General features: G+C 42.0%; 2 long non-coding RNA genes across 7 annotated transcripts in view; one reads left to right on the top strand and one right to left on the bottom strand.

Moving 5' to 3' along the window:
* Nucleotides 1-24,997, bottom strand: part of LOC146400348 (uncharacterized) — a 56,336-nt gene that overhangs the window by 5,592 nt on the left and 25,747 nt on the right. The window lies entirely within an intron of this gene.
* On the top strand, nt 11,563-23,616 carry LOC146400349 (uncharacterized). Of its 6 annotated transcripts, none has more exons than XR_014812257.1 (6): nt 11,563-11,756; nt 13,123-13,296; nt 14,212-14,294; nt 16,193-16,349; nt 18,094-18,218; nt 20,680-23,616. It is a non-coding gene; the product is annotated as an uncharacterized LOC146400349 (long non-coding RNA). The 6 variants fall into 6 exon arrangements; XR_014812256.1 differs by having other exon boundaries at nt 18,094-18,464; nt 22,553-23,616; XR_014812255.1 differs by having other exon boundaries at nt 11,563-11,904.

Raw genomic sequence — 24,997 nt, 5'->3', positions numbered from 1 at the left:
AATGTGCGTCTGTGCTCTCTTTTGTTCTCTCCCAGTGGGCACTCATTGGCAAGTCTGCTGGTAGGAATTTGGCTTTACCTCCTACCACAGAGGAAGCACACCCATCATCCTGGCCACATCCAGGCTTTGCTGCCACCCACTGAGCCACCAAGGCCAAGGGACTGATGCCATCAAAGAGAACTAAATTTAAACTGGACGGGGGGGGGGGGAAGTTCTCTTGTAGCGATTTCCTTGGATTACTTTTACTCTTTCTAATTTAGGCATGACAAAGTGGAGAAGCTCTGGCATCCATCCTTAATTCAACTTACTCTCAGGTCAAGGGGAAACAAACCAACCATTTAAAAACGGCTCCTCTTGAGAAGAGCGCTAGTAAGCAGAGCTTACTCTGGTCAAAATATAAGAAAGACCCCAAAACAACCCCTTCAATAAATATTCTCTCCCCTTCTTCCTGAATCTATTTGTCCTTCCACAATATCACCCCATCCCTCTGCCATCCTGGCCCCATTAAAGCAGGATCCTATGCTCATGCAACAGTCAACTATTAACTGATAAGGCTTAACAACTCCCAGTAGGTATTTGCATTTTAATAGAGAATTATTGAAGACCGGAAAGCTTTCCGAGTCCAAAAGAACAAAGCACAGAATTAGAGGCTTTGGGGTGGCTATTTGGGAGGGCAGAAAATTGTCCAGATTATTCTCAAGTTTAACATGTTTATTTTGTCCTCTTCACAAGGGATCTCTACTGTTAAACCCTCCGCCCCTCTTCTCCCCTCCCTTCCCTTCTCCCACCGCATCTCTACAAACACATTAGCTGTCAGTAGCTCATTTGTAGGGTACCTGAGAGAGGCGAACTGCTTTTTATTTCGTGAAAATTGTGATGAGCCATTCTGGTCATGGAAGGCTAGGGCTCAGGGTGTGTCCTGCTTGGATCAGAGATAATAGCGAGAGAAGTGAATTGCCTGGTTTAGGAAAACATAAAGGGAAAGTGGCTGGATTGAAGACCATCTCTTAAATGGAAGAAGTAAGAAAAAAAAAAAAAAAAGAGTCTGTAAAAGAAACAGAGAATATGGTGACAGATCATGCTTTTTATATGGAAGACTGTCCAGTAAGAAGTTCATGGTACAAGAAAGGCCAATGGACTTTAGAACAGGGATGTTTAATATTTAAGTGGGGGCATGTTTGGATGTATGTCCACGTGCATGTGCAATATTAAGTTAAAAGCAGCCCTCAGACCCTCAAAGTTCCAGTACAAGTTTGCTATGTCCTGGGTCAATATGGGATTTTAGGGAAGTGTGTGTACTTGAGTAAGCAGTCCTGGCTGCAGCTGACGATGAACTTGAAACAGATAAACCTGAACACAATATGAGTTCATTTCTCATCTGGCCACAACGAGAACAGAGCATTTGAAACACATGGTCTCCAGGGTCAAGGACCTGCATGATGTTAAGAATGACACCCATTTTGGGCAGTGCAGAAAAGGAAGAGCGAACCTCCCAAAGAGGATGTAGAATGGAGACTGAGAATCAAATGGAAGCAGGAAACTGAAGCCAGAGGTGACTGGGAGGAACTTCAAGCCACAGAGCACAGTATGATTTGCTGGGAGGGAGGCGGATTTCCGGCAAAAGTGAGCCAGGAATTTGAGCTGATCTTTTTAATCTTTAAAGACATGGCGCCTGCAGGCTGAGAGAAGCAGAGACATCTAGATCGCTGACGTTTTAGTCACTCTGAGCTAGGTTGTTACCTGCCCCTCCCCCAGTGTGACTTCCAATATGTGCCTCTTTCAAACATTCTGGCCATCCTCAGTGTGGGCATGGAAAGAATACATTAATATTCCAGGAAAAATGGGAAGCCAAGTCCCATGATTTCTACTCTGTGACATAAGACCACAAAAAAGCAACAGGCTAATAAGCCTGTTGGGCTTGAGGTGGTCACAGCGTAAGCGATGCTAGAGCTGTTTTCAGTAATAGGACACAGGACCTGCCATGGCACCGCCCCACGGACAACTCTGCTTTCAGGCCAGGTCCCAAGTGAAAAGGGACTTTTTCCACCTTAAAGAGGATTAAAATCCTGCTCACATGATAAGAGACAGTGTTGGGGAAACAGCAAACCAGAGAGAGGATAAGTGCACCCCCAAAGGGGCAGACACGATATAAGCGTGTAACGATTAATGTGAAAACCATGTGGGAGTGGACGTCAAAGGGGTCTGCTTGGCTGCAGAAACCACGGGTGACCCAGGTCATCTTGAGAGGAATCAGGACCAACAGAGGGAGGCTTAGAATAGAGGCAGAGTCTCAGACCCAGGAACTTAGACCAAAACTTTACAAAAGAGACAAGAGAGAAGTCAAGCCCCTCAGAGATAATACATAAAGGTGATTCTAAACATTGCGGATGCTAATGCCGAGAACCATCTGCAGACAGCAGTAAGGGCACACGAATGGCTGTCCTAAGATCTCCTTTTCATCCTTTCCCTGCTCTGCTCTACATCCCGCAAGGTGTGTGTGTGTTAAGAGGCTGAGAGATGGGCTGCATTTCCCAGGCTGCCCCGGGTTCAGTCACGGGGAGGCAGTAGTGCGAGATTGGCACTGGAGCGGGGGAGAAGGAGGGACTTCACTCCACCAGAACTTCCTCTGGCAGGGGCTGTGTCTGAGGCGCCAGCTCCTGCCGATCAGGTTTGTGGTGGCTCCTGTGTCTGCCAGGTGACTCTGGCCTTGGGGCTCCAGCAGCTCTGCCTTCTTCCCTTTCCCCTCCAGCTCAGAGGTGGCAGTGGCTTTGTGCTGTTGCAAATCTCTGGGCCACCTCAATCTCCCGTTTGTCTTCTCAACTCTTCCATCACCCATGTAACCAGTCCCCCGTGTTAAACTCCCTCTGTTTTAAACACCAGAAGGTTTCCACTGTCCTGGTTGGAACCTAACAGAGCCCTGAAATGGGAAGTAGCACCATGCAGAACAATAGAGGGATGAGACGGTGTGGGCATAACCAAGGCAAAGGTAGAGAACCTGTACCCACTGGTTAAGGACCCCACCCCAACTGAGGGTACTGGAAGGTGATACTGTAAGGCTGGGAATCCGTAAGCACATATTTAGTAAGGTGTTCAAACACAGTTTTCATTCCAATGTGTCAGTTATTCTTCCCCAATCTTTTTGCATTCTTAATGAAGTAGGCTCTCAGAGTTTTTTTGTGTGTAACTTTTATTTGGAAATCATTTTAAATGCAGAAAAGCTCAAGCTTAAGAATAGTACAAAGAACACCCATGAGCCTTATCCCCAGAACTGACCTATTGTTAGTCTTTTATCCACATGCGTTATGATTTACTCCCCCTCTCCCATATAGAAAGCATCTGTGATTATTTTAATTATACAACCATGCTATATAATTATGTAATACTTTTTTCTGAACATTTGAGAGTAGGTTGCATACATCACAGTCCTGTTACCCCTCATTACTTCAGTATTTCCTAAGAACTGGGATATCCTCCTAAATAATCATACAATACTGTTAGCAACTTCAGTGAATTTAACCCTGATAAAATACTTCTATCTGATGTATTTAGGGTATTCCAGTTGATAACTGGCCTAATAACGTCAACAACTGATAACTGACCCAATAATGTCAACTGACCGAATGGTGTTCTTTATAGCAATTTTTCTAATTCACACTTTCTTTGCATTTTATGGCATGTTAACTCTTTTGAAGACTATAGTGTCTCTCTCTCTCAGTGGAATTTTCCTCATTTGGGATTAGTCTGATATTTTCTCACGGTTATATCCAGGTTAGGCATTCCCAACCAGAATACATTATTATTATTATTATTATTATTATTATTATTGTTATTTTGTCTTTTTGCCTTTTCTAGGGCCGCTCCCACGGCATATGGAGATTCCCAGGCTAGGGGTCTAATTGGAGCTGTAGCCACCAGCCTACGCCAGAGCCACAGCAATGCCAGATCCAAGCCACGTCTGTGACCTACACCACAGCTCACAGCTACACCAGATCCTTAACCCATTGAGTGAGGCCAGGGATGGAACCCACAACCTCATGGTTCCTAGTCAGATTCGTTAACCACTGAGCCTCGACAGGAACTCCCCAGAATACATTATTGATGGCACGTGTCCTTCTCAATGAATGACATCCAGAAGCACACACCAACCCTCTGCCCCTTATGGGTGATATTAATTTTTATCCTCCAGTTGAGGTGTTGTCTGGTTTCTATACTCTATAGTTACTGTTCTTTCCTTTGCATCTGGTGACCAGTCTCTAGGGAGATGCTGAAGACCATGCAAATCTCCTGTTCCTTAGGAAAATTACCTCTGAGATTATAATCAATGGATGATGCTTGCCTAAGCCAATCTTTATTATGTTAATAATAAAATGGTAATTTCCGGGAGTTCCCGTCGTGGCGCAGTGGTTAACGAATCCGACTAGCAACCATGAGGTTGCGGGTTCAGTTCCTGCCCTTGCTCAGTGGGTTAATGATCCGGCGTTGCCGTGAGCTGTGGTGTAGGTTGCAGACGCGGCTCGGATCCCGCGTTGCTCTGGCTCTGGCGTAGGCCGGAGACTACAGCTCCGATTAGACCCCTAGCCTGGGAACCTCCATATGCCGCGGGAGCGGCCCAAGAAATAGCAACAACAACAACAACAAAAGACAAAAAAAGACAAAAGACAAAAAAAAAAAAAAAAGTTAAAATGGTAATTTCCAACTTTAGCATTCCCTGCCCATTCACTGGTGGGAACTTGGCATTTTACTGTAAGCAAGAGGCTTCCCTTCTCCCTTGTTTATCTACCTAATATTACAATGGATTAATCAATTTCTAGTTTTCAATAGTTTACAGTTAACTATATTCCTTAATTATTTGGTATTCGAATAGTCCCAGATTTTGAAAGGGTTCAAGCAGGTTCTTGGGTTCTCATGACACGCACTCATCACTTTTTAAACACTTCCTAGAGTTCCCATCGTGACGCGATGAATCCAACTAGGAACCATGAGGTTGCAGGTTCAATCCCTGGCCTCACTCAGCGGGTCAAGGATCTGGCGTTGCTGTGAGCTGTGGTGTAGGCCGGCAGCTACAGCTCCGATTAGACCCCCTAGCCTGGGAACTTCAATATGCTGCAGGTGCGGCCCTAAAAAGACAAAAGAAAAAAGAAAAGAAAAGAAAAAAAGCACTTCCTTACTCTCTAATATTCATTAGCAGACGTTTGAGGCTCACCTTGTACTTAGTGAGGAAGGGATCTTGTGTGTTTTGTTCACTGGTATCTCCAATACCTAGAACCATGCCTGATTGTAGACGATGCTCAAAAATATCTGTTGATGGTATGAATAAGGTTCTTAATTTAAAACTTTTTAAAGCTCCTGCTGTGGCGCAGTGGGGGTTAAGAATCTGAGGGCAGCAGCTCAGGTCTCTGTGGAGGCATGGATTCAATCCCTGGCCCAGCGCAACGGGTTAAAGGATCCAGCATTCAGACAGCTGCAGCTCAGATTCAGTCCCTGGCCTGGAAACTTCCATATGCCCTGGGTGCGGCCGTAAAAAACAAATTTTGTTTAAATAAAATGTTCTTAGGTGCTATGTACATATTTGTGCTGTGCAAAACCTAAACATTAAAGATTTTGGTGGCCGAAAGCCTGCGAAAATGTTTAAACGCTGTGACCTACTAACTCTATTTCTAGGAATCAGTCCTAAAAGGAATAATAAAAGGAATGTGCTGTACCATACACATTCACATGCTGTACTATACAGCAGCCCTTAGAAATCAGATTTCTGGAAATTTATTAGTAATGCTACAAAAAATGCTTTTGCTTCTTTTCCACTGGAAAGGAAGAATCTAAGACTGAATACTAAAAAAACTGAATATGTAAGACACAGGAAACATATTAAAATATTCACACAAGAAAAATCAAGAGAAAATACAGAAAAAAATTAGAAGAAATTGCCTTTGTGCATTAGGATTACGTATTTTTCTTCCATCTCTACTTTCGTTTGCATTTCCAATTTTTTCTATAAGGTACCTGCATTTCTTTCATAACCAGAAAGGTTAATTTTTTGAAAAGGAAAAAAAATGTTAATGTGCCTAATGAATAACCAGGTAAGCGGTATCCCTCATGTTTGCTTTGTGTGTTACGTGTTGCAAAATCAGTCCCTTGTTCTGAAAGCACTTCTGGACAAACAAAATAGACTCGAGACCTTATCAAATGAGATCCTCCACCTGGAACAAAGCACCAAGCTCTTCCTACCTGTCAATATCTTGTCCATCCTTCAGGGTGTCTTTGTTTGGTTTCCTGCAAAAGCAGAGACCAGGACAAGAGCTTGGGTGCAGGTGGCGTTCTTGAAACAGGACAGTGATAAGGTGTGTGTTAATGAGCTGCTTACTATGAGAGTAACCTGGCGCTCGGTTCCCAGGGGGGTGGGGGTTGGGGTGTTAGGTGAGGAACTTTGTAAAATGTGCTACAGAATTATTCCATCCAGGATGGGGAAGCTGGGGTATTGACTCCTTAGCTCCTGTCCCATGCTGGCTGAGGGCTGCCCCAGGGCATTAACTCTGACACTGGTAGGCTGCCCTGCAGGTAGATGGAGCAAACTTTGATGACCCTGGAGAGAGTCTCAAGCAGAGAAGCAGAGGGTCCCTTGAGGTAAGAAGCCAGCAGGCTGTCCTCCACAGATGCCAGTGAACTCAGAGGTGGTCCTGGTACGAAGGTATCAGGGGCGAGGTATCAATAGCATCTGCTACGGTGCCCCAGTTCTGACTTATCTCCACACCAAAGAAGATTCCAAGTCAATCACAAAAGCACCAATCTCTTCCTTCATCAATACTTTCATAGTCCTGGAACCCCTGCTGTGGCACAATGCGATCTGTGGCATCTTGGGTGTGCTGGGACAAGGGTTCAATCCCCAGCCTGGCACAGTGAGTTAAAGGATCCGGGGTTGGAGTTCCCGTCGTGGTGCAGTGGTTAACGAATCTGACTAGGAACCATGAGGTTGTGGGTTCGGTCCCTGCCCTTGCTCAGTGGGTTAACGATCCGGCGTTGCCGTGAGCTGTGGTGTAGGTCGCAGACGCGGCTTGGATCACGCGTTGCTGTGGCTTTGGTGTAGGCCGGTGGCTACAGCTCCGATTGGACCCCTAGCCTGGGAACCTCCATATGCCGTGGGAGCGGCCAAGAAATAGCAAAAAAAGACAAAAAAAAAAAAAAAAAAAAGGATCCGGGGTTGCTGCAGCTGCGGCTTAAGTCACAACTGCAGCTTGGGTCTGATCCCCAGCCCGGGAGCTCCATATGCCATGGGGTGGCCAAAAATGATAAAACCAACAAAACTTCCATAGCCCTTTTGTTTATGACACCACTATTTTCTGTGCAAGATTATGCGTCAGTTTCTTCATCTGTACAAGGAGGATGATAGTAGTCCCTGTGGTAGATGAGAAAAATGTCTACTACAAGGTCTGTGAGTCTGTTTCTATTCTGCAAATAAGTTCATTTATACCATTTTCTTTTTCCCCCTTTTTAAACAGACTCATAGACTTTGGAAAACTTAGAGCTGCCAAAAGGGGCAGGTTTGGGTGGAGGGATGGACTGGGGATTTGGGATGGAAATGTTCTAAAATTAGGTTGTAATGATGTTTGTACACTATAAACATAATAAAATCCACTGAATCAAAAAAAAATTGTCTACTACAATTCTTCACTGCTGTAGCATCCATGCCCTTCACAGAAAAACTTCGCAGCCCCTCTCATTAAGAGGTGCAGCCGCTTCCCCATTCCCTGAATCTAGGTTACCCTTGTAAATTTGCTTGGGCCAAGTACAAATGCAGCAGAAATCACTGTGTGCCAGTTTTTGAGTTTCAGCCTCTAGAGGTGTGTGGGCTTCCACAGGCTTCTTGGAATCCTGCCTTTGCTATGACAATGGGCCAGAGCTAGCCTGCTGGAGGAGGACAGGCAGAGTAAAGCAGAGGCAAACTATCCCATCTAAGACCTTCTCTGACCGGCCAGCCCCCAGCCACCCAGATGCATGAAGAGAACTTGGCTGAGAGACCAAGTCGGCCAACAGCCGGCTGCCCCAGAAGCAGAAGCTCCCAGCCAGCGCTCAGACTTGTGAACAAAAATGGATGTTGTTGCACGCCCTTGAGGTTTTATGGTCGTTACACAGGCTTATTACGGTAATAGAGAACTGATACAGTGCCAACTTCACTAAGAATTAAACATCCATACAAACACGTGCAGGATTTAGCACAGTGCCAGGACCACAATCCCCTGTTCTTAGATATTAATTATTACTTTTATAATATTATTACACTATCACAGTGTGCCATGTTTTGGGGTTATTTATATATGTTGGTTTCTCCTATTAAACTAGGAGCCTCTGGATGATAGAAAAGCAGATCCAATTCATCCTTGCTGACATATTTCCCTACACTGGAACCCATAATTCAGTCGGGGGACAGATGGGTACAGAAAATCGGCTGTGGGGACTAGCGATAGCAAACGTCCAAAGTGCTGATTGCAGGGCTGAACACAAAGAAGATGCCCAATAGTGATAAAATAAATAGTGAAAACCAAGCATCCCCCACATCAGGGCATTTTTGTGCAAGGTGAGATTCGTAAGGACAGTCAAGGCAGTGATGAACTTATATGGTAGTTTTATAGCCAGAGCTGCTGCGCAGGCTTTCGAGCTCTCTCTCCCTCCAGAGACCAACCATCACATGATGAAAAAAAACTAATTAGAACAAGCATGATGCCCAGAACAAGCGGCCTATTAAGGAAATTCGAGTCAAATGAATGCAAAACGACATCTATTATAAATTTAACTTCAACAAGTATTTATATTTTTGTCTTTGTTTTTCTGCACCAACTTTCCTAGGGGAGTTAATCGTTTGAGAAAAGGCTTGGTAAAAATGGGAATATTTTTACAATCGGCCTTCTGGTCCCCATGGAATTCCTCTCTGGGGCCAGCAGGCTGCCTGGAGCCAGTCCCCAGCAGGAACACGCAGGCAACATGCACTGAGCTTGGGCAGCAGGATAACACAGCCTCAGACAGATTCATCTTCATTTCATGTCTTCGACAGTCTCTCAACCTTGGTCAAGTCCAAGGCAAACCAAAGGATTTTATTAGAGGCAGGGAGAGGTGGTAGAGTCCATCACCACGCAGACTGACTTAGATTCCATTCTCAACTCCACGACCCATCAGCTGAGGGACCTTGACCTAGATACTTAATTTCCCTGAGTCCCAATTCCCTCATCTGTAAAACAGAGATAATAAGAGTCACCTTGCAGGGCCAGTGTGAAGACCAGAGAAGACACAGTGAGGTCTGCTGCTTCATGGCGGGTGTGTGGGGCCAGGACAGCCTAGTGGTTAAGCAAGTGGGCTGGAGAACCAGATGGCCTAGTGTTTATTCCAGCACTGCCACTTGCTAATGATCCTCAATCTCTCTGTGCCTCAGATTCTATAAAATCTGCAAAGTAGGGGAAATTATCACTAGCTCTTAAGGTTGTCATGAGGAGTAAATGAGTTTGAATATGTAAAATCCTTAGAACGGTATCTGGTACATGGCAAGCGCTCGGCATTAGCTATTAGCGTTCTTCAAATCAAATTATTAATAGAAATCTCTAATGACCAGAGACCTCCTAATCATCTCACTTTAGTCCAGATATCAGCTGCAATACATTAGCTCCTAAGCACAAATGGCAAGAGTGGATTTAAGCAAATCATAATTCAGTGAGTCACAATTCCAGTTTATAAGCAGAGAAACATAATTCAATTTTATAGGCAGCTGGGCTGCTAATTAAGAAGCAGCCCTTAATTACAGCACCTGATGTAAGAGACCTGCCTCGTGCCCGCTCGCCTTTCTCCCCCCCCCCCCATTTCTCCTCCATCACTCATCGATTTCTCTGTGTTTTATTTGTTTCCCCGTCTCCTCAGAGGGTATGTCTGTTGTCTAGAGACCTACATTCTGAAACGGTCCCCTGGCTCTAGGACTCACATATTCTGCTTGAAATGAGACCGGTGCTCAACTCTCCAAGCTGGGCTTCTGAGGATAAGGCAGGCAGATGTGAAGCAGCCACAGGAATGTGGGGGAGCTCACAAAATGGTCCAGAGGATTGACCCAAGGGAAATGAAAACCTCTGTTCATATCAAAACCTGTATGCAGATATTTATAGTGGCTGGATTCATAACTATCCAAACCTGGAAACAACCCAAATGTCCTTCAACTGCGAATGGATAAAACCAACCACGGGACATGCACACAATGGAATACTGTTTGGAAAGAACAAAGAACAAACCACCGGTACAGGCACATCATGGATGCATCTCCGATACATTAGCTGAGTAAAAGGAATGAGACTCCAAGAGCAACACAGTGTAATGGTCCATTAGTACTACCTTCTGAAAAAGGCAAAATTAGAGAGATGGAAAGCAGATCGGTGATTGCTGGGGCCTGGGGACATGGGAGGAGGGTTGGCTTCAAAGGGCATTGGGCAAAAGCCTGGGAACGTTCTATACCTTGATTGTGGTGATCACACAGCACATGCATTTTTCAAAACTCGTAGAACTCAACACTAAAACAGGCGAGTTTTACTGCATGTAAATGACACCTTCAGAACCCTAACTTTATATGATGATGGCCCATAGGGATCATGGAGCAGCGGAAAAAAGGATCTTGGCACTTTATAAAGCCAAACAAATAACTGCTATTTTTTTCCTGTCTTTTATTTCTACTTTATGCATTTCTTAGCATCTTTTTTTGGCCACGCCTGTGGCATGCAGAAGTTCCCAGTATAGGGATTGAACCTGAGCCACAGCAGTGACCATGCCGGATCCTTAACCTGCTGAGCCACCAGGGAACTCCCTCTTGGCATCCCTGTTAGCCACTGAAACATGCATTTTTAAAAGCATGGGACAATTAATCTCATCAAATATAATAACTCTAGGATAAAAAAATTTTTTTTTCCAAATGAAATTAGCCTTGCAGGAAGAATCAGATATGAACCCTATTGGGTAAAAAATGTTAACAGCCACTACCCCTGTCACATAATGCCTAGGAAGGGATGTGTGTGTCTCAGACTCGGGAAAAGAGGGGACAACATGTTTTGCTCAAAGGATCCATATCCGACCTCACTGCACAATGACCTCAACACATAGGGAAGCTGGTCCTACAAATAGGGCGCAGATGAATGGAGACATGTGCCAGATGGGTATTCCCAGAAGAACAGCTTTGTCCAAATGAAAGAATGGCAACATGACAATGTGGATAATCTCTTCAGAGTGCCCAGGGTCTGGTACTGCAGAAAAAGACCTGGTTCTCACAGTTCATCACAGAAGTATAAACGAGCTTGGATTGATGACTGTGAATTTTTTCCACCATTAAAACGATTCTGTCAGCTTAAAACACATTTCACTGATGAATCATTAGTGTCAACTTTTCAAAGAACATGACAGTTCCAAAAACTATCTGTTGGACAAAGGAGTAAACCCAAGACTGGGTGGGGCGGGGACCAGCAGAGTGATAAGAGCCAACGAGTACTGAGAATCCACAGGACCTGGTCTCGTCTCATCACCACCTCCCAGAAAGATGTTGTTATCACCACTTTACAGACAGGAGATGAGAGGGTAGAGAAGGTGAAGCCACTTGCTCTTAACCATGTTGTATTTTCAAATGCAAATGTTCTAAGACTCCACAGCAAGTGGAAATGGTGATTTCTGAACTAAATTTAGACAGAGGTGGGTTGAGACAAGGAGAGAGAAAATAAGATCATAAAGAAGTGGGCAGCAGTGTGCTGGTAAGTGTTTAACAACCAGCTCTGGGGTAGGGAGGGCTGCTTTATAGTTACTCTACCGTGGCCAAGTTAAAACTATCCGTGTGAAGTCAACCAGCTTGCAAATTTCCTGATAATTCGACCATCAGTGATCCTGAGAGCTGCTGACGAGGTAATTTGAGGTGAAAAAAATATCAATTCAGAGAAAGAAAATCTGGGGTGAACTGGAACATGGGGATGGGGACAGCTAGTTACGGAAGAAAAAAGAGACAGCAGGATGTGGGGAAATGACAAAGGAAGACGATTCGGGGCACAGATTTGAGGCTTGCTGCTGAAGATGGAGTTCCCTCGAAGCCAGGGAAGCCCCAAATCTGTCCATGGCCCTCGCCCCACGGTCTCCAAGGGTAAGCTGGGATGGACTGGGGAACTGAAGAGAAGCCTCTGTTTGAGGAAAGACTGGGAACACAGGGATCCCTGGTCAGAGTTTAGAGAAGCGATCTGTGAAACAGAAAAATGACGGAGTTGCTGAGAAGAGGAAATGCCAATTTCTGGTGACTACTTTATCAAGGTTGCTCAGATGTCCAGCATAAAATAGCACCTGTCTGGTCATGCATTCCTCTGAGGCGACACCACGCATCTCACATGTCAGGCGCTGCACTATTTCTAAGGGAAAACTCCAGCATCTCTTGCTGCTCAAAAATCTTAGTTCTGAATATGTGATGCCAATAGCTCTTCCTGTCATGTAGTTTCTGACTCTTGCTGCTTCAATCTTGACCTATTTCTTACCCCCCCGCTTGCAGCCTCGCCATGCTCTCCAGGCTCGATGGGCACACAGTCTTTGCTCCTACACACTGGGCATCCTTTTGGGGTCTCCCCATCTCCACATTCATGACAGTTTTAAAACAAGGCTATAAAGTCTTTGACACTCCTTCCTTCCAGAGGTTGGCTCTATGTCTCAGCCCCTTGAATCTGGGCAGGTGTAGACCCGTAGAATCGAGTGGAATGACAACTCTATGGTTGGGGCATAAACAGCCATGAAGCCCTGGGCTGCTAAGTAAAAAGACCAAGGATCCTGAGGTCACCATGATAGAAAAACCACACGCGGGCACTCCAGGGAACAGTCCCCTCTGAGCTGAGCCTTTCATCCAACTCACCAAGCCACCAAACGTGAGTAAAGCTGACTTGTACCCTCCCAGCCAGCCCAGCCTCCAGCTGAATATTGCCAGGTGATCTAAGGTGATGCCACATGGAGCACTATTGCTAACTCCTGTCTAAATTCCTCAGGCACAGAATGGTGAGATATAATAACAAGATTGCTAATTTAAGCCAGTATGTTTGGGATAGCTTTCGTACAGGCAAATAATAATCAGAACACCCCATTCACTTTCAGGCTTGTCATGCCCCCCTCTTTGAAGCACCTCTGGACAGATGGTGCATCTATCTAGTCCTAAACCTCTGAACAACTGAGAAGGTTCTTTGAAGAGCGCCATGAAGCACTAGTTTATTGAATTGCATTACATGAACCAAGAACAACTGTACCAGCCTACCTAGGACATGAGCACAGGTATGTAATAAAAAAACCACATAACCTTCAGTATACATTTCCTTGAAAAATTAATCTGTGGACCCAAGGACTATCATCTATTGCTAAAATGTCCTGTTAGTATTTGTTTGCTATTTGTTTATTCACTTGTTTATGAACTGTCCCCTATCAGAGAAGTAGAAGCAGGTTCCAAAGATTCATGGACAATTTAAGTAAGAAAATTCTGCTTATGAGATTTTTTTTCTCTTGAATTGGAGAAAAACATTCTTTAAATTGAAGCACAAAACCACACATCACGATTCACCAAACAAGGAAGAATAAGTTGAGAATCACCCCCTTCAAACCTTCAAATTCATGAAATTCACTAATTCATGAATGAACACGTATCATTAGTCACTTGACTAGTTTACAGTTTGAACTTTCCCATTCATTCCTCAGTATTTACTGAGCATATAATACATACCAAGCACCATACTGGACTCCAGGAACACAGAGATAAAAGCGGGAGAAAAAGCAGAACTAAGCAGCCTCTAGTCTTGTGAAGGACGCAAACGTATAAACAACTACCTTAATTTTATGGTGATAAATGCAAACATTTGTTAAGTTTTTGTTTTGTTTTGTTTTGTGTCTTTTTAGGGCCACACCTGCAGCATATGGAGATTCCCAGGCTAGGGGTCAAATCGGAGCTATAGCCTCTGGCCTACACTACAGCCACAGCAATGCCAGATCCGAGCCGTGTCTTCGACCTACACCACAGATCATGGCAACACCGGGTCCTTAACCCACAGAGCAAGGACAGGGTTCGAAGCTGCATCCTCATGGATACTAGTCAGGTTTGTCTCCACTGAGCCACGAGGGGAACTCCTGTTAAGTTTTTATATTTCTGGAATTGCAATGTGCCTTTATAAACAATGCTAGTCCTTCCTTTCCTCTCAGCTGCCAGGCAGACGAGTGAATTATCACAGCCTGGGGTAACACAAGTGAGGAGGCCTGAACACAGGAATATGGAGTGATGTCCAGTGAGTGTATTTACCCCTTTTCCACCTTTATTTGCACTGGTGATAAAATTTTAAGTAAACTTCAGATTCCTAGTTGTTGTGTAAGTGTTTTCCAAAAAATTATGCTAGAATGAAGCAGTCAAACAAACACAACTGAACAAACAAAAAGATTCTTCTCTTCAATAAGCAATGCAATTAAAGGCAGTAGAAATAGCCAAGTCTCTCAGGAATAGCTGATAGCATTTCCAAACCTGGGAGAGACGAATGTGACCAACTCATGCACCATGAAGGGCTATCACCCAGGCTTTAGAAACCTCTCTGCTCAAAGCTTCCTGTCACTTAAAGGGGAACCATTTGATTTCCAACAATATATCACTTAATTAAATGGCTACCAAGATTCTGGCTTTAACCAAATAAAAAAACAAAAACAAATAACTTAATATTTAATGGTTTTACCTAAAGGTGTTAAAGAGATTTCTCTCACCAGCACAGATCACAAAATGATCATGAAAAATCATGCCAGGCAAACTGCTGGTGATAAGGTAAGATTCAACTCAGACTCTCACGTTGAAGACTTAGACTGACACTCTGCAACGCTAAACAAAAAAAGCAAAATGTATTGATCTGGATAAATTTGGCACTTTAAAAAATGTAGATTGATGTAAATTAATAGTCTTTTAAAAATGTATTACTAAATAAATACGCCCTCTTAAAACCAACAGTGTCTTAAAGTCAAGATGGTATTATACCATCACATGTACTTATGGAGAATACGATTTAGAGTATTTGAGTATATTGTAATTACATTGTCAAATGTGCTCTGTAGTTTTAAAATATTTTCTCTGATTGTCCTCATTAGTATAATTTACTTATCAGAAAATGTGTTACCCTTGTTGATTAGGAAGATAAAGTCATGGGTGAAAGGATAAAGGACTATGCGACATGACAAAGGGAATGATTAATTTTCTTTGAAATAGGCGAAGGAGGAAAGTGATTAGCTTCCTAAAATGGTGATTTTTTTTTAATTTTTGTGGGGTTTTTTTTGTCTTTTTTAGCTATTTATTGGGCCATTCCCGCGGCATATGGAGGTTCCCAGGCTAGGGGTCTAATCGGAGCTGTAGCCACCAGCCTACGCCAGAGTCACAGCAACACGGGATCCAAGCTGTGTCTGCAACCTACACCACAGCTCACGGCAACGCCGGATCGTTAACCCACTGAGCAAGGGCAGGGACCGAACCCTCAACCTCATGGTTCCTAGTCGGATTCGTTAACCACTGCGCCACGACGGGAACTCCTTTTTTTAAGTTTGTATTTTTTTTGGGGGGGGGGCCACAACTATAGCATGTGGAAGTTCCCAGGCAAGGGATTGAACCCACGCCACAGCAGCCAAGCCACTGCCGTGGGATCCTTAACCTGCTGCCCCACAAGAGAACTCCTAAGTTTGTCTTTAAAGATAGGTAAATTTTTGTCATGGGAATGAAGTGAGTTAAAATTAGAGGAAAATTACATAAAATGCATAAAAATACTTGGCTTATTTAGCAAATTCTGAGTAGTTCAATGGTTAGAGATTAGGCTTTATGAGCGGGGAGATAGAAGAAGGGTCTTATGGGTTTTTATCCTTTACACATAAGGGAATCACAAAAAGATTTAAATAGGGAAGTCTCATGAGCAAAAGTATGTGTTTAAAAAACAACAACTGCAGTGGCTGTATAGAAAATAAATAGGAAGAGAATGAGGCTGGAGGCAAGGAGGCCATTTGGAGGCTGTTACAATATTCCAGGGCAGAGATGATGAGGGCCTCAACCAGGTTAAGTGGCTGTGCAAATGACTGAGGGAAAGTGACTCCTTTGGGTTTCATCCTGTTCAATTGCCATATTCCTCACCATAATCTTGATTTTTTTTTTTTTTTGTCTTCTTAGGGCCATACCCAAGGCATATGGAATGGAGGTTAAAATGAAAAATACAAAGTTATAAAAATTTTTAAAATATAGGAGAACATCTTCAGGACCTAGAACTTAGAGGCAAAGAGTTCTTAGGCATAACACCAAAAGCACAATCCATAAAAGAAAAACACAGGTAAATTGGATTTCATCAAAATTAAAACTTCGCTCTGTGAAGGACCCTGTTAAGATGATGAAAAGGCAAACTACAGACAGGGAGAAAATATTTGCAAATCACATATTTGACAAAGGTCTCATTTCTGGAATATCCAAAGAACACTTAAAAGTCAACATTATGAAAACAAGCAATCCAATTAGAAAGCAGGTAAAAGACATGAAGAGACATTTTACCAAAAAGGATATACAAGTGGAAAATAAGCACATGAGCAGATGCTCAACATCATTAGCCATTAGGGAAATGCAAATTAATAGTACAACGAGATGTCGCTACACACCTGCCAGACAGTTAAAATAAAAAATTGTGACAATACTGCGTTACTTTACTAAAACTGCCATAACAAATACCACAGGGTGGGTGGCTGAGGACAAGAGCAATTTATTTCTCACAATTCTGGAGGCTAGACATTTGAGAGCTAAGTGTCTGCAGGGTTGATTTCATTTTGAGGTCTCTCTCCTTGACTTGCAGATGGCCATTTTCTCCCTGTTTTTGCGCGGTCTTTTATCTGTGTATGTTTCGTCTTGATGGCTTCTCTCTCTCTCTCTCTTTTTTTTTTTTTTTTTGGCTTTTTAGGGCCACACCTGTGGCATATGGAGGTTCCCAGGCTAGGGGTCTAATCAGAGCTGTAGCTGCCAGTCTACACCACAGCCACAGCAACACCAGATCTGAGCTGCGTCTGTGATCTACACTGCAACTCATGGCAACGCTGGATCCTTAACCTGCTGACTGAGGCCAGGGATCGAACCTGCATCCTCATGGATACTGGGCAGATTCGTTTCCACGGAGCCACAACAGGAACTCCCCTGATGGCTTCTTATAAGGATACTGGTCATATCATACTGGATCGGAGTCTACACCATAGACCTCATTTAACCTTAATCACCTATTTAAAGACCCTATCTGAAATGTAGTCACATTCTGATGTACTGGCAGTTAGGACTTCAACATATGAATTCAGAGAAGGCATAATTCAGTCCATAACAAATACCAAATGTGGAGAGGACACAGAGAAACTGGGTCACTCAGGCATTGTCGGTGGGGATGTAAAATGGTACAGCCACTCTGGAAACAGTTTTTGTTTCTTAAAAAACTAAACATACAGGAGCTCCCATCGTGGCGCAGTGGTTAACGAATCTGACTAGGAGCCATGAGGTTGCAGGTTTGATCCCTGGCCTTGCTCAGTGGGTTAAGGATCCTCGTTGCCGTGAGCTGTGGTGTAGGTTGCAGACATGGCTCGGATCCTGCGTTGCTGTGGCTCTGGTGTAGGCCGGTGGCTACAGCTCCGATTCGACCCCTAGCCTGGGAATCTCCATATGCCGCAGGAGCAGCCCAAGAAATGGCAAAAAGACAAAAAAACAAAAACAAAAACAAAAACTAAACACACAATATAACACAGCAGTCACACTCCAGGGCCTTTATTTTAGAGAAATGAAAACTTACATCTGTACAAAAGCCGGTACATGACTTTTCCTAGCAACACTATTTGTAATAGGCAAAAACAATTGTAAACAACTACAACTTCCCTGGATGGGTGAATGGCTGAACAATGGCATGGTAATATCCATTCACGGAAACACCCATACCATGGAATGCTACCCCGCAATGAAAATAAACTATTGATGTACATAACCGTTGGATGAACTTTATTTTTACTTACTTTTTCTTTCTTTCTTTTTTTTTTTTTTTTTTTTTTTTGTCACAGCCACAGCATGTGGAAATTCCCCAGGGATCAGACCTGCACCATAGCAGTGACCTGTGCCACAGCAGTGACAAAGCCGAATCCTTACCCTGCTCTGCCACAGGGGAACTCCTCAGATGAATTAAAAGGTCATTATGCTGAATAAAAAACCCTAATCTCAAAAGGTCACATATTATGGGGTTCCATTTATATGCCATTCTTCAAATGACAACATCATAGATGTGGAAATCAGATCAGTTTTGGCTGGAAATGAAGGAGGGAGGCGGGCGGGGAAGGGATGGCTATGACTGTAAAGGACAGCAGGCGGGTGATCTTGCAGGAGATGGAATCCTCTGCATGCTCTGGTTGCTTGCTGGTTGTTTTTTCTTGTCACAGCTACACCTGCAGCATATGGAAGTTCCTGAGCTAGGGGTTCTTAACCCGCTGGGCCGCAACAGGAACTCCTCGTTCCACAAAATGGCAGAATACATATCTGTTGTACCAACATCAATTTCCTGGTATTAACATTGTACTGTGGGAAACTAAGTAAAAAATACACGGATTCTCTCTGCACTCTCTTTGTAATTTTCTGTAAATGCATACTTATTTCAAACTAAAAAGCTTTTAAAACTCAATGATAAATAACATTTTAAATAAAGACAGAATGCAAGATCAGGAATGAGGGGAGGTGAGTGAAGAAAATCATGCAATTGCAGGACTTCATTTAAATTTCTGATATTGTGGAGTTCCCGTCATGGCTCAGTGGTTAACGAACCCACCTAGTATTCAGGAGAATGTGGGTCTGATCCCTGGCCTTGCTCAGTGGGTTAAGGATTCAGCGTTGCTGTGAGTTGTGGTGTAGGTCGCAGAGATGGCTCGGGTCCCGCGTTGCTGTGGCTGTGGCTGTGGCGTAGGCTGGCAGCTACAGCTCTGATTAGACCCCTAGCCTGGGAACCTCTATGTGCTGCCAGTGTGGCCCTAAAAAGACAAAAGACAAAAAAAAAAATTTTTTATATTGTTCATTGTAGACTTTTTTTTTTTTTGCATTAACTTTGATTTTTTTTAAAAAATATTGCATTAATCCGGAGAAGATGGGGAGAAAAGAGAACCCTCCTACACCATTGATGGGAAAATAAATAGGTGCAGACGCCATGGAAAACAGTACAGAGTTCCTTAAAAAGCTAAAAAGAGAGTTAACATACGATCTAGCAATCCCACTCCTGGGCATGTATCTGGAAAAGATGAAAACCCTAATTTGAAAGGTTCATATACCCCAATGTTCAGAGCAGCATGATTTACAATAGCCAAGACATGGAAGCAACCTAAGTATCCATTGACAGATGAATGGATAAAGACGATGTGGTATACATATATAATGGAATATTACTTGTCCATTAAAAAGAATGAAATATTGCCATTTGCAGCAACACAGATGGATCTAGAGATTATTGTACTGAGTGAATTTAGCCAAAGAAAGACAACTATGTTTATATGATATCACTTATATGTGGAATCTAAAAAATACTGTGGCTCTGGTGTAGGCTGGTGGCTACAGCTCCGATTCAACCCCTAGCCTGGGAACCTCCATATGCCGCGGGAGCGGCCCAAGAAATAGCAACAACAACAACAACAACAACAACAACAACAAAAAGACAAAAAAGACAAAAAAGACAAAAAAAAAATACTGCAAATAAACTTATTTACAAAACAGAAACAGACTCATGGATATAAGAAACAAACTCATAGTAGGGAAAGGGGAAGGGATAAATTAGAAGTATGGAATTAGCAGATACACATCACTGTGTATTAAAAAAATAATCAAGGATTTATTGTATATCACAGGGAACTATATTTAGTATCTTATAATAACTTATAATGGAACAGAATTGGAAAAAATAAATACACATGTATAACTGAATCACTTTGCTATACACCTGAAACTAGCACAATGTTTTAAATCAATCATACTTCAATTAAAAAAAATTTTTAGGGGTTCCCTTGTGGTACAGCAGGTTTAGGATCTGGCATTGTCACTGCAGCAGTCACTGCTGTGGCACAGGATCGATCCCTGGCACCGGAACTTCCACATGCCAAAGGCGTGGACAAAATAAATTTTTTTTTGAATAGTGTATTAAAATATCACTCATCTTGATTTCTGAGTTTTGTGTTAAATTTTGTGCTCCAGGCAAGTGTTTCACTCACCCCACTCTATTCCCAGCCCTGTGGCTCACTGCATGTTGCCATTTTTTTTTCTTTTCTTTTTTGGCTGCCCCATGACATATGGAGTTCCTGGGTCAGGGATCAGATTAGAGGCACAGTTGCAAACTATGCCCCAGCTGCGGCAATGCCAGATCTTTGGACCCACTTTGCTGGGTGGGGGATTGAACTTGCATCCTGGCGCTGCAGAGATGCCACTGATGCTACTGCGCCACTGCGGGAACTGCCAAATTATTTGCCAAAGGGTTTTGCCTCTAAGGCCTGCTATATAAAGTTTGAGCATTATTTTACAATGTTTTCAAACTTAATTATAAAAGTACTTCATACTCATAAAAAGTTAAAGTAAAAAAGTTTAAGTCTCTCATACCTTTCTCCTATCTATTTCATTTACAGACGGAGCCACAGTTAATAAATTGTATGTTCTTCCAGATGGTTTTTATATAAACAATGCAAAGTATATACAGTGTACATACATTTTAAAAAACAAGTGGGATATGGGAAAAGAATCTCAAAAAAAAATGGGTTTGCTTATGTGTATAATTGAATCACTTTGTTGTACAAGCAGAAATTATCACAATATTGTAAATCAACTATAATTCAATTAAACTTAAGACAAACAAAAAAAATGAGATCATATCTTACCCCTGTTCTGAACTTGGTTTTCTTTTTGATCAATGCTATAACAGACACCTTTTCATATTCTTCTATTCTAGTGCAGTCTCTCTGATTGCAGAGAGATCCATTGTATAGCTCTATAATAACTTAGCCCCCTCTTCATAGAAATTCAGGTTGTATCTAGCATTTATTGTTTCAAACAATGTTACAACAAAACCCCCTAAATGTGTTTTTGCTTGTTTGTTCTAATTTAAGTTTTTATTAATATTGCCAAATTGGGGAGTTCCCGTCATGGTTCAGTGGTTAATGAATCTGACTAGGAACCATGAAGTTGCAGATTTGATCCCTGGTCATGCCAGTGGGTTAAGGATCCAGCATTGCCCTGGGCTGTGGTGAAGGTTGCAGAAGCGGCTCCAATCCCTCCCGCGTTGCGGGGCTGTGGCAGGCTGGCATCTACAGCTCTGATTTGACCCCTAGCCTTGGAACATCCATATGCCACAGGTGCAGCCCTAAAAAGACCAAAAAAAAAAAAATTGTCAAATTGCCCTCCTGAATATTTTTTTAATTTTTTAAAAGTATAGTTGATTTACAATGTTCCCAAATAGTTTACGTATCTTTTCGCCCTCCACCAATTTTGGCAGGGAATTTTTATGTCCTCTATGTCATCAGTTTGGCCCACTCTTGGCAGTCCATGGGCCAGGGATCAAACCCATGCCATAGCAGTGACCAAGCTGCTGCAGTAACAATGCTGGATCCTTAACCAACAGTGCCACAAGGGAACTCCATCAGCTTTTTTTTTTGAAATTTACTAATCTGATAGGTAAAAAATGAAATTTCATTGTCTTACTTTGATACTCTTTTATTACATTTTTATAGATTTATTAGCTATTTTCCACTCTCCTATGAATTTTGTGTTCATATCCTTTGCCCATCTTTATATTTGAACATTAATCTTTTCCATATGGATTGGTATGAACATTTGCACATTAAAGAGATTAGTGCTCCATGTATTACATTCTTTCTGTTTCTTGTTTGTCTTTTGATTTTGTCTATGAAGGGGGTTTGTTTGTTTTTTGCCGCATGAAGACTTAAGGATTTTTTAAAAATAATCTAGTCATTAATGGTTTCTTAGTATCATGTCACATTTAGTAGGACTTCCTCATTCAAACTTTTAAAAAAAATTTATTCACATATTTGTCTACAGTGTTTTTGTTGTCATTGTGTTACTTTAAGAATTTAAGCCATCGAATTTCCTTTGATGAAAGAAGTGTTGTAAGGATCCAGATGACTCTGTTGAATGCCTTTCCATTTTTCATAGCACACTTTGTTGTATAGGCCACGTTTTCACTTTTTTTTTACTTTCAAAAGGCTAACTGTATTGTATAATAATGTTTGTAAATGTTTCTGATCATTTCTGAATTTCTCATTCTATTTATTTAATAGAATCTTTCTGTTTCCATATCAGTCCATAGCATGTTAACTACTGTAATTTAGTGAAATATTTAAATGTTTGATAGGGCTATTTCTCATTATTTCTTTTTTTTTTTTTTCCGTCTTTTGTCGTTTTAGGGCTGAACCTGCAGCATATGGAGGTTCCCAGGCTAGGGGTCCAATCAGAGCTGTAGCTGCTGGCCTACACCACAGCTCACAGCAACGCCAGATCCCCAACCCACTGAGCAAGGCAGGGGTCAAACCCACAACCCCATGGTTCCTAGTTGGATTCATTTCTGCTGCACCACGACAGGAACTCCTCATTATTTCTTTTTATCTGCACATTTTTTTCTCCTGGCTCTTCTCTTATGTTTGTTTCTCTAGATGAGCTTCAGAAAGAGTGTGTTAAGGTTTTAAAAACCCTGCGTTCTGACACATTATACTGACTTTATAAATTAATTTTAAGAGAACTTTTATTTTTTCATATATTTCAATAATCATATTTTTAAAATTTCTAAGTAAAAAGAACACATGTACATCAGCACATTGAAATCTTCTTGAATAAAATAATGTTGCATTATACTGCAGACCTTTGATTAAGAGCTTGAGAAGGGAGGCCTTTTCTATAGTTCTATAATTACTATATACATTTATTTATTTGATAAACTAATTCATGCTATAAGCAATTATGAAGTACCTACTACATGTAGCACACACCACATTAGGCAATGAGAAGATAATGAAGTAAAGACATGGTCTTTGCTCTGACACTTTATCAGTTGATCATTTCTAGTAGGGAGAATAGTCAAATAAATAATTGCAGAAGTGTTGTGACTGCTCTAACAAGGGCAGTACAGTGTGTTATGGAATCACAGGATTTGAAGAAGAGCTTACTTTCCCTAGGAGTTTTTGAGGGCTCCCAAGGTACAACATGTCAACTAGATTTTGAGGGAAAGTGAGTTTGGGCCAGAGTTCCCACCGTGGTGCAGTGGGTTAAGGATCCAGCATTGTCTCTGAGCCTGTGGGGGTTCGATTCCCCCACCCAACACAGTGGGTTAAGGATCCATCACTGCCACAGCTACCGATAGGTCACAGCTGCGGCTCGGATACAGTCCCTTGCCTGGGAACTTCCAAATGCTGAGGGTTCAGCCAAAAAAGATTTTTAAAAAGTGAATGTTGGCCAATAAACATATTGTTTATTCATTATTCATGTATCTATTGGCAGCTTGATGTTACTCAAAAAGATGGTTTTAAATGAAAATAATAAAAATATTTTAAAGTGAATATGAATATTTGTTAAAAATTGGATCTTATGGAGAAGTAGTTAAGTAATTCTTTAGATTCTATAGATACAAATGTTTTGCTGTTTTAATGTGATGCAAATACTTCCCTAGGCAGCTTTATTAATTTCCATGGCACAGAAATTCAAAATTTTTAGGGAGTTAGTCCATCATTTCCTGTTTAATTTCTCCTATTGTTTCAATCTCTCAAAAGCTACCATCTTGACAAAGATCTAGTAAATGGGGCCCCATTTTGGCCACATTTCAATAATCACGTGGCATTGCTGAAAAGCATCCAAAAATGATGAGAAATGAAAAGTAGGTTTCCATTTTTTTCACAAGTAAAAATTAAAATAGAGCAGACCAAAGACAAATCTCGTGTTATTGTCTCCAAGGATAATACAGAAGATGATAAGGAACGACTTTCTGTGTCCACTGATTTTAATTAAGAGAAAATGAGTTTTATAGCAATGTAAAAAATGCTGGATGAGCCCAGGGAAGAACTTATTTACTATGAGTGTGCTAGAACAATGGAGCAAACTCCAAAATAATATGAGGCCCACCATCCCTATAGGTTTTCCCAAGAAAACAGAACTCATTTATACCAATGGTTTACAAACTGGAGTTCTTATTTGGTGTATCTCGGGGAAAGTAGGGGGAAGAGGATAACACTGTTAGCAGCAGGCCAAAGGACATGGGTCTATTGACTGAACAAAAAGCTCTGGAAAAACTGGTTTATCCAGGTGACAGTTGGGGTGGTGAAGGGTTGGGTGCTGACTCAGCTAACTGTTCAAGGTCTCTTCTCAATATCAGCTGAGATTAGCAGTCAAAGAGCAAGTGATATTTTTTGGTTGCTGTTGTTGTTAATTACTTTTACTTTGGGAAACATATCTTTTTTTCTTCCCCCCTTAGGGCCTCACCTGTAGCATATGGAAGTTCCCAGGCTGGCAGATCCAAGCCTGGTCTGTGAACTACACCACAGCTCAGTCATGGCATTGCCGGATCCTTAACCAACTGAGTGAGGCCTGGGATTGAACCCGCATCCTCATGATACTAGTTGGATTCATTTCTGCTGAGCCACAATGGGAACTCCCACATTCTTAAAAATAATTTTTGTCACAATTTTGTGATTTTTGCAAACTATGTTAATGCGCGCTTGGCCTTGGACAAATGGATTCACAGAGAACACTTTTCCTCCAAATCCAACAGAGTCATGCAATTACGGAAAACCAAAAACCAAAAGCCTTGAGAGCAAAAGTTTTTTCAAATAAGGAAATAAAAAGCATGTTTTCTGTGGTTTATAAATGCTATGCTGGTAGGAAAAAAATAGATAAAAAATAGTTTAGCACATTCCCAAACCCCCAAATTAACCAAATTTCTTTTCA

The sequence above is a fragment of the Sus scrofa genome, chromosome 8 (assembly GCF_054392235.1).
Source record: "Sus scrofa isolate SSC_HxYL_T2T_F1_AM1 chromosome 8, Sscrofa_HxYL_maternal_Yorkshire_Landrace_v2.0, whole genome shotgun sequence".
Taxonomy (NCBI): domain Eukaryota; kingdom Metazoa; phylum Chordata; class Mammalia; order Artiodactyla; family Suidae; genus Sus; species Sus scrofa.
This window is presented reverse-complemented; position numbering and strand designations above follow the sequence as displayed.